Source organism: Mugil cephalus, chromosome 11 (genome assembly GCF_022458985.1).
Source record: "Mugil cephalus isolate CIBA_MC_2020 chromosome 11, CIBA_Mcephalus_1.1, whole genome shotgun sequence".
Lineage (NCBI taxonomy): Eukaryota > Metazoa > Chordata > Actinopteri > Mugiliformes > Mugilidae > Mugil > Mugil cephalus.
The window spans coordinates 5,727,327-5,738,703 of NC_061780.1; positions in this window are offsets into that span (position 1 = coordinate 5,727,327).

Consider the following 11,377-nt stretch of genomic DNA (forward strand, 5'->3'; position numbering starts at 1 on the left):
TTATGTTTTGAAAGTATTTCAACCACTAAAGTTGAGTCCAGGCCACAACCTGCTATGTGTAGAAATATAGCAGGCTTTATTCGTCACTGGGGGCTCGAGAACAACAGGAAAGACCAGAGAAAACTTTAGAGGCGTAACAATCACAGGCTATTTGTGTGTAACTGGAAATTTATGCTGGCCAGAGTTGTGCTCAGATAATACTAAAACATGACTGAACATGGCCACCGTGTCTGAACATACACAATAGCACCATCTAACTGAGCTCCTAGTTTACTGCCAGAAAGTCTGCAGAAAGCCGCACAGTGAAAGCACTGAAGAAATTCTCGAAACTCTTCAACAATGCAACTTAATTTTTTTTTCCTTCCAGCCCATCTGTCCACCTTGACTTCCTTCCCTTTCTCTCAATGGCCGAGGTGTCAGAGAGGCACGGATCTTTTCAGCAGACAAAATGAGTCGTGAATGGCAGAAATGAGATTGATTTTAATCAGAGAGGGTATAATTACATTGCTGTTGTTGTTGCCACTGATGCTGACAACAGCCAGCCCTCCTATCTGCTTGTCCTTCAGTATGACTATATCTCTTTGTCTTTTGCCCAAAGCCTGTCTCGCTGTCAACTGGACCGTGTCCTTTCAGTGTTCCTCTGTTACTGCTGTGTGTCTTCTCTCCGCCTGTCCATCAGTGTCTGTGAATTAAAGCGTTGTCTTTGTTTCCTTTTGCGTACAATGAAACGGGAAGTGCAATTATCCGTTGCTTTGCATTTTCCTCTTACACATATAGGAATTTCATCCGCTGAAGAGGACGAGCCTCGGTTTGTCAAGTCAGAACAAACGACCTTGGTGCGATCCACAACCATCTGCTAGGCTCCACCGTCCCGCTTCCCGTCTGCCTCGTCTAGGAATTCGCTGTCGTTCTGTTTGCGTCCCTGTCTAACGTTGTATGAATGTAGTGTTTGTTGTATTGACTGACCTTGTGCAACATAAAACTTCCCTTTCACAATCTGCGGCTGTAAGACAGCCTTTGGGTGCAGGCTCATTCACGTCGGTCTGTGGCAGAGTAAAGAAATTGGATTAATACAGACATGCACGATTACCTGCAAATCCTTTTATTTTTTTGGGGGAAAATAAAACAAAAAAACATGTCACTTCTGCACGTCACTGTGAGCATTTCTGCCCGTGGGCTGGTAAGTTCACGTCATTCTGTAATTCTCAAATGCTAGTTGGTGGTGTGATTTCGATGCCAGTGTGTTGAGTTTCTTGTACCTGAAAGAATATGAATTTGCAGCTAATAAATGTTGAACGACAGTTGCGTGGTCGGCGTCGTCAAGAGGTGCTGCGACATTTCTTGGGAGGTGTGCGTCTAGAGGCAGATCTGACGCAGAGGCATATCCTGTGAATACTTTATAAACATTATAAGGTTAATCCTAGCCAAAGAAAATTATTGACAAAGCACTAAAGTTTAGGGCATTCTGCTCAAATGTAAATTTAATTGATTTAAGATATAGATATAGGTTTCCCTCACAAATTTAAATTTCTTTAAATATATAAATATATATTCACACATGAAACCAACATATTTTCGCAAAGGGATAAATGGAGGCAGAAGACATTATCTTTCACTGAGCACTTCATTCATTCAGCGACACAGGAGCTGTCTCAGCAGCCCACCGTTTCACACAGAGCGCCACACTACCCCAGACCCGTCAATCTAAGCTTCCTATAGCCCCGCCCCATCACTGCTGAGCCAATGACGAGGCCGCATATTACACGCTGACTCTGTCAGGTTCCCCACAATTGACCAAAAGCCTGTCACGTCCCCATGAGAAATACAGAAGTACGCGGCAGTATTAGCAGAAGAGAAGCTAACAGTCCAGCTCGGACATGCCCAGTGTGCATGTTTATGTCAGGTATGTTTAAGTTTATGGCCACAAAGGTGCCACCTTACTGTGGCACCTTTGAAATAAAAAAAATAAAAATATTTGAACCTGTGTATTATTTGATTAGCTTAATACTGAATGCAGAATGATGATTATAATGTATATTTACGAATGTCATTAAGATACAAACCTTTAAGATGAACACAGTCCTGAACAATGACAGCCGTAGCCCTCTGTTGTAGTCAAGCCAAAAGGTTCTGTGGCCCTCCTTGTTCTGGGGCCCCTGGATCCGTTTGCCTGTTGGTCCACCCTCATGTTTGACATGGCGGAGCGCACTGTGGTGAACTCTGCTGCCTGGTGGCGCAGAGGACTCGTGACACTGCTTATCCCCACGCGCAGCGAGACCCTCACGCCGCAACCATGACAGAATGGCATAGGTCAACTCCTCTCTTCTCCCTCCATCACGCTGAGTGCCAGCAGGCCGACTGGACCCCCAATTACAAAGCTGTGTTTCCCTGATAAACAAGGTCAAAGCGGCTGGAAACGGAGAGTTCGGGGGAGTCAAAGAGTTTGAAGCGAGAGGGAAGGGGACGAGAGATGTGGCAGCGGAGGAAGAGACACCGAGGCTGGGTGAGTCTGGGAGAAGGAGGCTCTGGGAGCGAAAAAGAGAAGTAGAAAGAAGGGAAAAAGAGAGGGAGATTTGAGAGACAGAAGGAAAAGGCAGTATTAATATTCACAGACTCCCAGCGCTTCCTAAATATTTTATTACTTCCAGCTGTTTGATGTTAAGGAGACTCACCAGAGAGCCCCCCCAACCCCCCTCCCACCCCCACCCCCACACCCCCCAACTCACACACATACACAAACTCGCACTAATAAAAATGGATCTGTGCACCCACCATCACAAAGCCACACTGACGAACCCACATGCAAGCAAATACCAGCGCAAACACACAAACAAAAACTCACAACCGCAAACTCGCACGGCCGTCAACGGAAGTGCGGAGGCCGATGAGCGCGCACTCACCGCGCACGTGTGCACGCGAAGGACACGCACAAACTGAGACGTGCGCATTCGCATCGCCCAAAACATCACAGTGTGAATACATAGCTGCACATACAGTAGCCATAAAACACAAAAGAAGAAGTAACGGATTTACAAAAACTCACAAATGTGCCCCAGTGAGTGTGTGCATCAGTCATAATCTGCCTTTCACGTTTATTCATTTATTTATTGGCTTATTTATTTATTCGTGTATTCATTATTTGTTGAACTGACTTTCTTTTTATTTGCAAGCTGCGTCCCGAGGGGAGAGCGGGAGAACATTCATCTTCTGATGAGAGCAATCATTAATTCAGAACAGGCCCATCGCTCGTTCTCTTCCTCTGTCAGTCTGTCTCTATCTCTCTGTCCATCAGGCGGCCTCTCACTCTGTCTCTGCCCATCAGTCCGACTTTCTGCCACTGTCTCTGTGTCAGTCTGTCTTCCCCTCTCTGTGTTTTGCAGTCTCACCCATTCTCAGTCAATGTCTCCTTTTTTTTTTTCCTCTCTCTGCTGTCTCTGGGTTGCCCAGCATTGCATTTTCTTTCTTTTCTAACTTCAATTCTACGTCCACACTACGAAAACTAATAAAGAAAATGCTGTTTTTGTCTTAAAATTACATGTTGCAGAAAAGTGTTTTTCACTGCTGTCTTCTTCATACCACAGTCATCCCATCGTAAAGCTGGTTACTTTGTTAGCTCTCACAAATGCTATTTGTTAACTTGGTAAAGATTCGTTTGTGTGTGCTTGTGATGAGAATACAAATGACAGCAACCTCTAAACTTAACTGCTACACAGCCCTAACCAGGCTGTTTCCCAAATAACACACTTATTATGAGCAGGTTATGTAGTTTCTTCACTTAAAAACGAATTGAAATTAAATAAATGACACTGTATGAATGACTGCAAATGAATAAATCCCAACGGAGGAACTTCTCATAGATAGGAAAACATGATTGCTGGTCTTTAGAAGAGAGCAGCGCAGCATTTAGTTGTCTGGTGGTTGAGTTTAGTTTAAGTGACATTTCAAATGCTGTTGCTTTAGTTGACATTTGAAGCTGTACTCGTGTAGCATTAGCATGTCACGCTAAAATCTGAGACTGGCAGATTTATTCACTCTAGATAATGTCCACAGAAAGTTTGCCCTATTGCTTCCAGTACTATTGAGATGAAGAAAAATGATCCAGGAGGACTGCTTTTTTGTGAAAGATGGCCTCGTTTTAAGGAGTGCACTTAGCTGTGGTTTATAATACAAACGATGGATGCTACGACTGGAGAGTCATCACAAAACAATCATTTACTCCTTCCAAGGAATTAGGATATGAGCGCAGATGACCTTTTGTTGCCGTACGGATGAGTAAAAGCTGAATTTGTAGTCAAGAAAAGGGTGAAGACTCTTGCAGATGAGAGAGGTTTTGAGGAGGATGGTGGCCTGTCAAAGGTTTATGAAGACGCTACGATCTCCGCTTGTGAATGTCGCTTGCTGGCACATTTGCAACTCGTCATTCAGTGTTTTGAAAAAGAGTGAGTTTTGGAGTTGGCAGCTGACGAACTCTGTCGTTTATGTATGAGAGCATGTTGGTCTGAACGTGGGCTTACTGTGGATGTATTCTAATTTGCATCCCCCCCCTCCTTTTCTGTCTGTTTCTCTCATCCCTCATTTCTCTTTCTACTTCTGATCCATCTACCCCCTGTGTTCCCAAGCCTGTTAATCAGCAGATTGTTAATGAAGACCTGAGTTCAAAGACACACACAGTGAGACAGAGAGGGAGAGCCGGCGCAGAGCGGTAGGATAGGGAGGAGTCCTGGACCAACTGTCTGTTTGTCAAAACATGTCCACCCGTCTGTCTCTTTGCCTGTTATCTCCTCTGATGTGAGTCCCTCAATGAGCTCCCCGCAAGGACCACAACACAGCATTTGCTCTTTGGGTTTCCCTTTCATGTTCCATTAAATGTGAGCGAGAACGAGACAGAAAGACAGCAAGCGAGGGTGAGAAAGAGATTAATTACATGTTTCAATAATGGAGATTAATTAGTATTATTTAAACATTGACAGTATCAACTAGTTGTCAAGCATGTTGTGAGGCACACACTAGAGCTCTCGCTTTTAATGGGTAAATTCGTGTTTCACTGTGGCAGCCTAAAAGTCATCTCTTCACATCTTTTCAACCTCCTTCCACCGCTCCTTCAATACTGTACATCAACTCCACTGGCATGCGAAATTGTTGTTTTCATGCGTATCATCTCGTGTTTTTTCCTACCTACATTAAAATTCCCAAGCTAGATGTAATCCTCTTGACATTTATCTTTCGCTGCTTTTCCGCCACACAGACAAACTTTTATGACAGACAGCGGCACTCGGAAAAGCTCTCCAAGTGGAAGTGGTCGAGTTTGGAGCACGGACGAAACAACCCCACCCCTCCCCCTCAACCCCACCCCCCCTCCTAGTGAATGTAAATACAACAGTGAAAATATAGAAAGAGAAAAATAGATATGGTGGCCTTGAAGATGTGACACCAGTCCCCGAAAAACACCACTCAGAGCTCTCCAGTCCCAATTTGAGCGGGTGACGGGAAACAGTGAGGGAAGAAAGAAAGAAGGCAGAGCCTTAGGAGAGCGTGAGCTCTCAAACCACATACCGACACCACAGACCGACTTCACCCTTTTTTACAGCACCATATTTCCCCAAAATGTATCAGATGCAGCATGTGATAGCCAAATGGCAGCGAAATCTCTGATAAATCAAGGGACAAGTTTTACTCTTGAGGCAAGAGCTGTCTGCTAGACTCATTTAAGAGGGAGTGTCAAGGAGATCTCTAACTGTCCACATCATCATAAGTAAAAAAATAACTTAAAGATGACTTAATGCACACTCAGGCGCATAAAGATACGTAGGATTGTGGGAATATGCATGCACACATGTTCACATATGAGCAAGAATGAGAAAAATTTGCTTATGTAGTGGTTTCCAAACTCGGCGTAGGGAGCCAGAATATTATTATTAATTATATTATAATTATTATTATTATTATATTTATAAGGTTAACGTGACAAACTGGGCAGGAAATAAGAGAAAAAACTAATCTATCACATGAAGTAATGGTCCTTGGCAGGGTAGAATTTTAAAATGGACATGACTTGACATGACTTGAAAAGCTAAAATCACTCTTTGGATAACTTGCCCCTAACTTGCAGTTAACACGCGTATGTTTAATGTGGAAACCACCGAGAGAGTCTTGTGTCTTTTTCAGTGACATTATTTGCAGGTTTAACTTAAACTGCTGATCATGTCATTGCATCACTATATAAAGGATCCCTACTCTCGTAGCCGGCCATCCATTCTTAATAGTGAAATATCTGAAAAATTCATAGTTGCACTTATCACTGTGATACAGTATATACCGTACGTGCAGTCGTTCGTAGCGCTGCTGTTCATGCTGTAAAGCTGGACTATCCTTCGAGGCTTCGACTTGTTTCTCCGGGCTGAGCATCCTCTGGATGCTCAGGATGCTCGCCGTGTGTTTCTTACACGCAAACTAAATTCAGATTTACAGCTTTACATGCCTTCACACTGGGGAACAGCCTTGCCTTAACTTGAGGGCTTCCAGCAGATCCGACCAGAGCGGTGTGAAGCTACACTTATATAGGGTAGGTCTGTGGAAGGGTTTGAGACGTACTCCAAAGTAACGAGATCTCTGGTTGAACTCTCACAAGACCGAAGCTGAAGGAAGTGAAGAAAAAGCAGCGGGCATCCTCACACTTAGCTCTACGTGGCGCAGTTGTGTTTGTGCGCGCACGTGTGTACGTTGGCGTGTGTGCGAGCATGTTGTGGGTGTTTGTGTATCCATTCTCCAGCAGGACCCCCAGATCAAAACCGCAACCCACTCTCCCTCCCCATGCCTCTCCCTCTCTCTCTTTCTCTCTCTCCACCTCTCTCTCTTTCTCCATCTCTCCACCCCCTCTCTCATTAAAAACTGCAGGCCTTGGCTTCTAATTAAATCCCACTTGAAAAGTCTTAAAGTCAGCCTCAGATTGATTCAATTTGCATTTCTGAACAGAGAACATTGCCTAAAAGGATTAATAAATTGGACGAAAAAATGCCTTCTTTCTGCGCCATGCCGTCAGAGCTTGTAAGACAACATCCAAAGAGAAATATCCCCCCTCAACAAACGTCTATCCAACATATGCTCTCGCTCTCTCTCTTGCACGTCCCTCCCAGGATGCCAGCAGAGATGGGAAGTGTGTATCAGGAGTCTGTATGTGTGTGTGTGTGTGTGTGTGTGTGTGCGTGTGTGTGTGTGTGTGTGTGTGTGTGTTTGTGCACACACGCGTGTCCTCGTCTGTGGAAAAAAGTGCACCGTCCTCCGAGGCGCAGTCGGGAAGGAACACACACAATCCGACTCGTACTGTGTGTACATGTGCCTGCATTGCGCGCGTGTGCGTCTGTTTATGTGTGTCTGGGCATTTCTCTATGTGTGAGAAGGGCGACTTTGCTGGAGCGTGCCAAAGTGCTGAAAGTGACAAGGAGGCACAGTGGGAGAAGATCCTTGCATGTGCAGGAACAGACCACGGCGGTGGAGCCATGCCATTGGCGAGTGGACACCTTCAGCAACATGTTTGGAAATCCAAAAACACATTGCCAGCTACGAGAGCCAGATTCAATTAGTGCGATAAAATGAAAAGAGCAAAAAGTTAGACATTCCAAACGGACCCAGAGCTGGCACCGCTCCCAAAAGAAAAGAGCAAGGACTAATGTGAGAATTTACATTCGCTTTGGCACAACAGGCCTGTGTCGCGGTTGTACATGTGCATGTTCTTTGTATATCTGCATTATACGCGTGCTAACAATATAAGAGGAAATTACTTCTAAAATTTCTTCCGAAGACAGCTATCAAAGGCAGTTTGTATAAATAATCTGCATGTGTTTTGAGTGTGTAGAATCACATTTAACTGACATTTTCAGTGTTTTCAACCCACAAAACATAAAAAAAAATAATAAGAGCAGATTATCTTGTTTATCTTGTCTGTAATACCTTTATCAAATGCCTCGCTTTGTCACGTTGTTACAGAGTCACATACTGCCTCCTAATTTCCTTATCTTTTCTTTACGAGAGTTGTCCTTTGTTTTTATAATGATTTTATTGAATCAGTGAAGAGCATTCTGTCTGCAAATGTTACTTAGAATTTGAAAAACAAATTTCTGCGTACCCGCGGACACCCTTCAGTCTTTCGTGACAATTCTGTTTTGCAAAACAAAGCTACGGTTGTAACGGGGTTTGTGCGTCCATTCTCTTACAACTAAAGGAAGTGTGATTTATAGAGAGCGGACTGTTGAATGGGAAACATTGTCACCGTTGTTATTTGCCAGTCAAACTAGCTTGTATAATGGCTGATGGACTTTCATAGACTGCTGGTGCCTCAGTGGTTGAAGCCTTGTTAAAAAGCAAAAAAAAGAAAGAAAGAAAGAAAACACAACCACGCAAATCCTGAGAAACGGACAAGGACACACACTGATTGGCTAAAGAAATTAGAATACAATGGGTTTCTAATACAATGCCGTCTAAGAAGAAAATCAAACCAAATCATTTTACATGATAAAAGAAGATTATATTTTTTCTCAAGAGTCTGAAAATGACAGCGAGTGTTGATGATGATGATGATGATGATGAATGGTTTTGTGCTGTGGTCAGGGAAACGCTCATATACTACACCATGGGGAAGTCATGAGAGGGAATGAACAAGAGGGGCAGGGTGATGCGACCCTGCTTTGCGTAAAACAACACTGACCCCTAGTGATACCACTGAGGATCGTCCAGAAAGTGATTTGCACGTCTGAGTCCACGCAAGTGTGAACATCTCTGCAATGTGAATAATAATGTGTGGTACAATGCGTCTATATCAGTGTGTTTCTTTGTGTGTGGAGAGTGTGTGTGCTGTTTCCCCCCCCCTCCATTGGCTGAATATATGCAGCTCAGAGTCTGTGTGCAGTGCATGTCCATGAGGTGTGGGTACGTGCGCGCGTTCTAATAATGGAGGCTGGTGGACTGAGGCTTCCTTTGATGCGATGAAGGCTGACAAGCGTGAAACAGGTCCAATCAGGCACGTGGGCGCCGCCAATTAACCCTTTTCACCGTGTGAAACCAAACATAATTGCCTGGGGTGCGGGGGGCCACCAGGCCATGGCCTGCCCAGCGTAGGCTGAAATGGGCATTATCAGTGCTGCCAGGTGACCATTACACACAATTGAACTGCTGGGTGTTTCTCCAAATCACATATTGCTACTCAGACCTAATTGGCATGGCATTACCAAATGGCTCCTATTTCTAATTTTCACACCTACACAGCTTTTCTGAAAATATCTTTCGAAAAAATCACACAGCGCAGCGTCTTTTACACTTCTGCAAAAATACTGGATTTCAGTTATATTTGTGACTGACTTCACTTTGGGAGTGTGTGGATTTTGTTGGCTATAATTTATAATTTATATAATTATATAATAGATTTTTCCTATTTGTTTTACATTCTGATGATTCCATAATTCAGTTCCGAGTGTTGTAATAATCTTAACTGGAACAAATAGTGTTTAATAAGTGAAGCTTTGTGTGCACTGATAATCAAATTTCATTCATGTTATGCTCAAGGCAAATACCCCACATTTCTAATCAAACACACAACACTGGAGCAGAGTTTAAATGAAACTAGAGCAGTTCTCTGCGCCGCTTCAGTAACAGCATCAGCTAAAATTCCACTTATTTGTGTTATTTTAATATTTTTTTTGCTCATTTATTTTTGTGTTACATTTGCTGTGACTTTCTAAATACTTACACATTTCATTAAATAAAAAATGGATTTATAAAAACAGACTTTTTTTCTTTCGACAGATGTGTTGTCCATTAACATCTCCCAACACAATGATCTGTACAAATGATCAAAATCCATTTTATCAATGAAATTTGCCTATACTTTCAGAATAAAATTTCATATACAGTATGTTATGGCTTTATCCAATATAAGGAGGTTTTATTCTCTTTGTGTAGTTGCCCACAGTGCTAGGAATATACATCAAAGCAAGATAACAACAGCAGCAAAGATACGCAAATATACTGTATATTTACAGCTCCTATTGTATCTACAGACATGCATATTCAAATCTATAGAGAATTTAATACATTGTTTATGTACATGTCTATATTTCAAGTATAACTGCAATATACAGTATAAATGAGTAAAATAGGGGTGTCCAGGTCCAGAGAATGTGGCACTACCACCTTCAAGCTGAATATGAAGTTACAGCAGTAACTATTCATTGAAATTTACTTCTATATATAATTGCGGGACTTTTTGAGTTTGAAGTATTCTGGATTTTTTTCCCTAATACATTAGTATTTTTAAAAAGTCCTGAAATATTGTGTTTTCAGTAATTGCCAACCTCATGTCTAAGTGTTTTTAGATACTTATTTAAAAAACGGATATGTTTACTCATTATTTGGTCAGTTATGTTATGGACAAAAACTGTAAAGTTTTAACTTTGGATAAATGTCTGCTATTTAAACAAATCATTGTTCTTGGAAGAATATGGTTCACTTACCTACATTTTAATTATAATCCCCAATTAATAAAGAAACTGGAGCTTTTTTCTGCATTAAAAAAATTCACAGAATGCAGTCAAACAGTCTACATATTTTCTCACAAAGGGAACAATTAAATATACCTTTTTTTTATTAAACATAATGGTATCTTAGTTGACAGCATGGTGTCATAGTTGACAGGACATGAAAAAGTATGATTTATTTATCAAATAAGATAATCATGAACTACATTTAATATTTTATGTTAGCAAACTTATTCTATATCTTGGTGCATTTAATTATGAACTTTTGATTTCATTGTAACATAAACGCATAATGCAGACTCACTTGCAGGTTTACACAGACATTGTAAATTTAAACTGTGATCCTAACCTACAAAAAACCCCGTAAAGGTATCAAAATATCTCATAAACAATGCACTATGTTAACATTTTTGTTATAATAGTGTTAATAGTTTTTTTTTTTTTTTTTTTTAACAAAACAACAGTCCCACACTGGATCAACATTTTGAAAACAAAACAGTGCAACAGTTGTATTCTCAGTATGCTGATAAGTCAGAACTTAAATTAAATAAATTATATATAGCCCAAAACTGAGTACAATTAAATTTGGAAGTAATTTATAAAGATATTGTAGTAACATTGTGATAAATACACACTACTTTATTTGAGATGGCATGAGACCATTGCACAGTGCCTGTATTTTAAATCTTAAATTGTTGTTTGTTGTTTCATAATACCTACAATACCACTGCACCTCTAAAATTGTATGTTGTCATCTGTACTGTCACTTTCTTCTATTAAACATAATGGTGTAACTGTGTTTCAGACATGTGCTGCTGACCTCTTGGCCAGGTCACCCTTGTGAAAGAGAT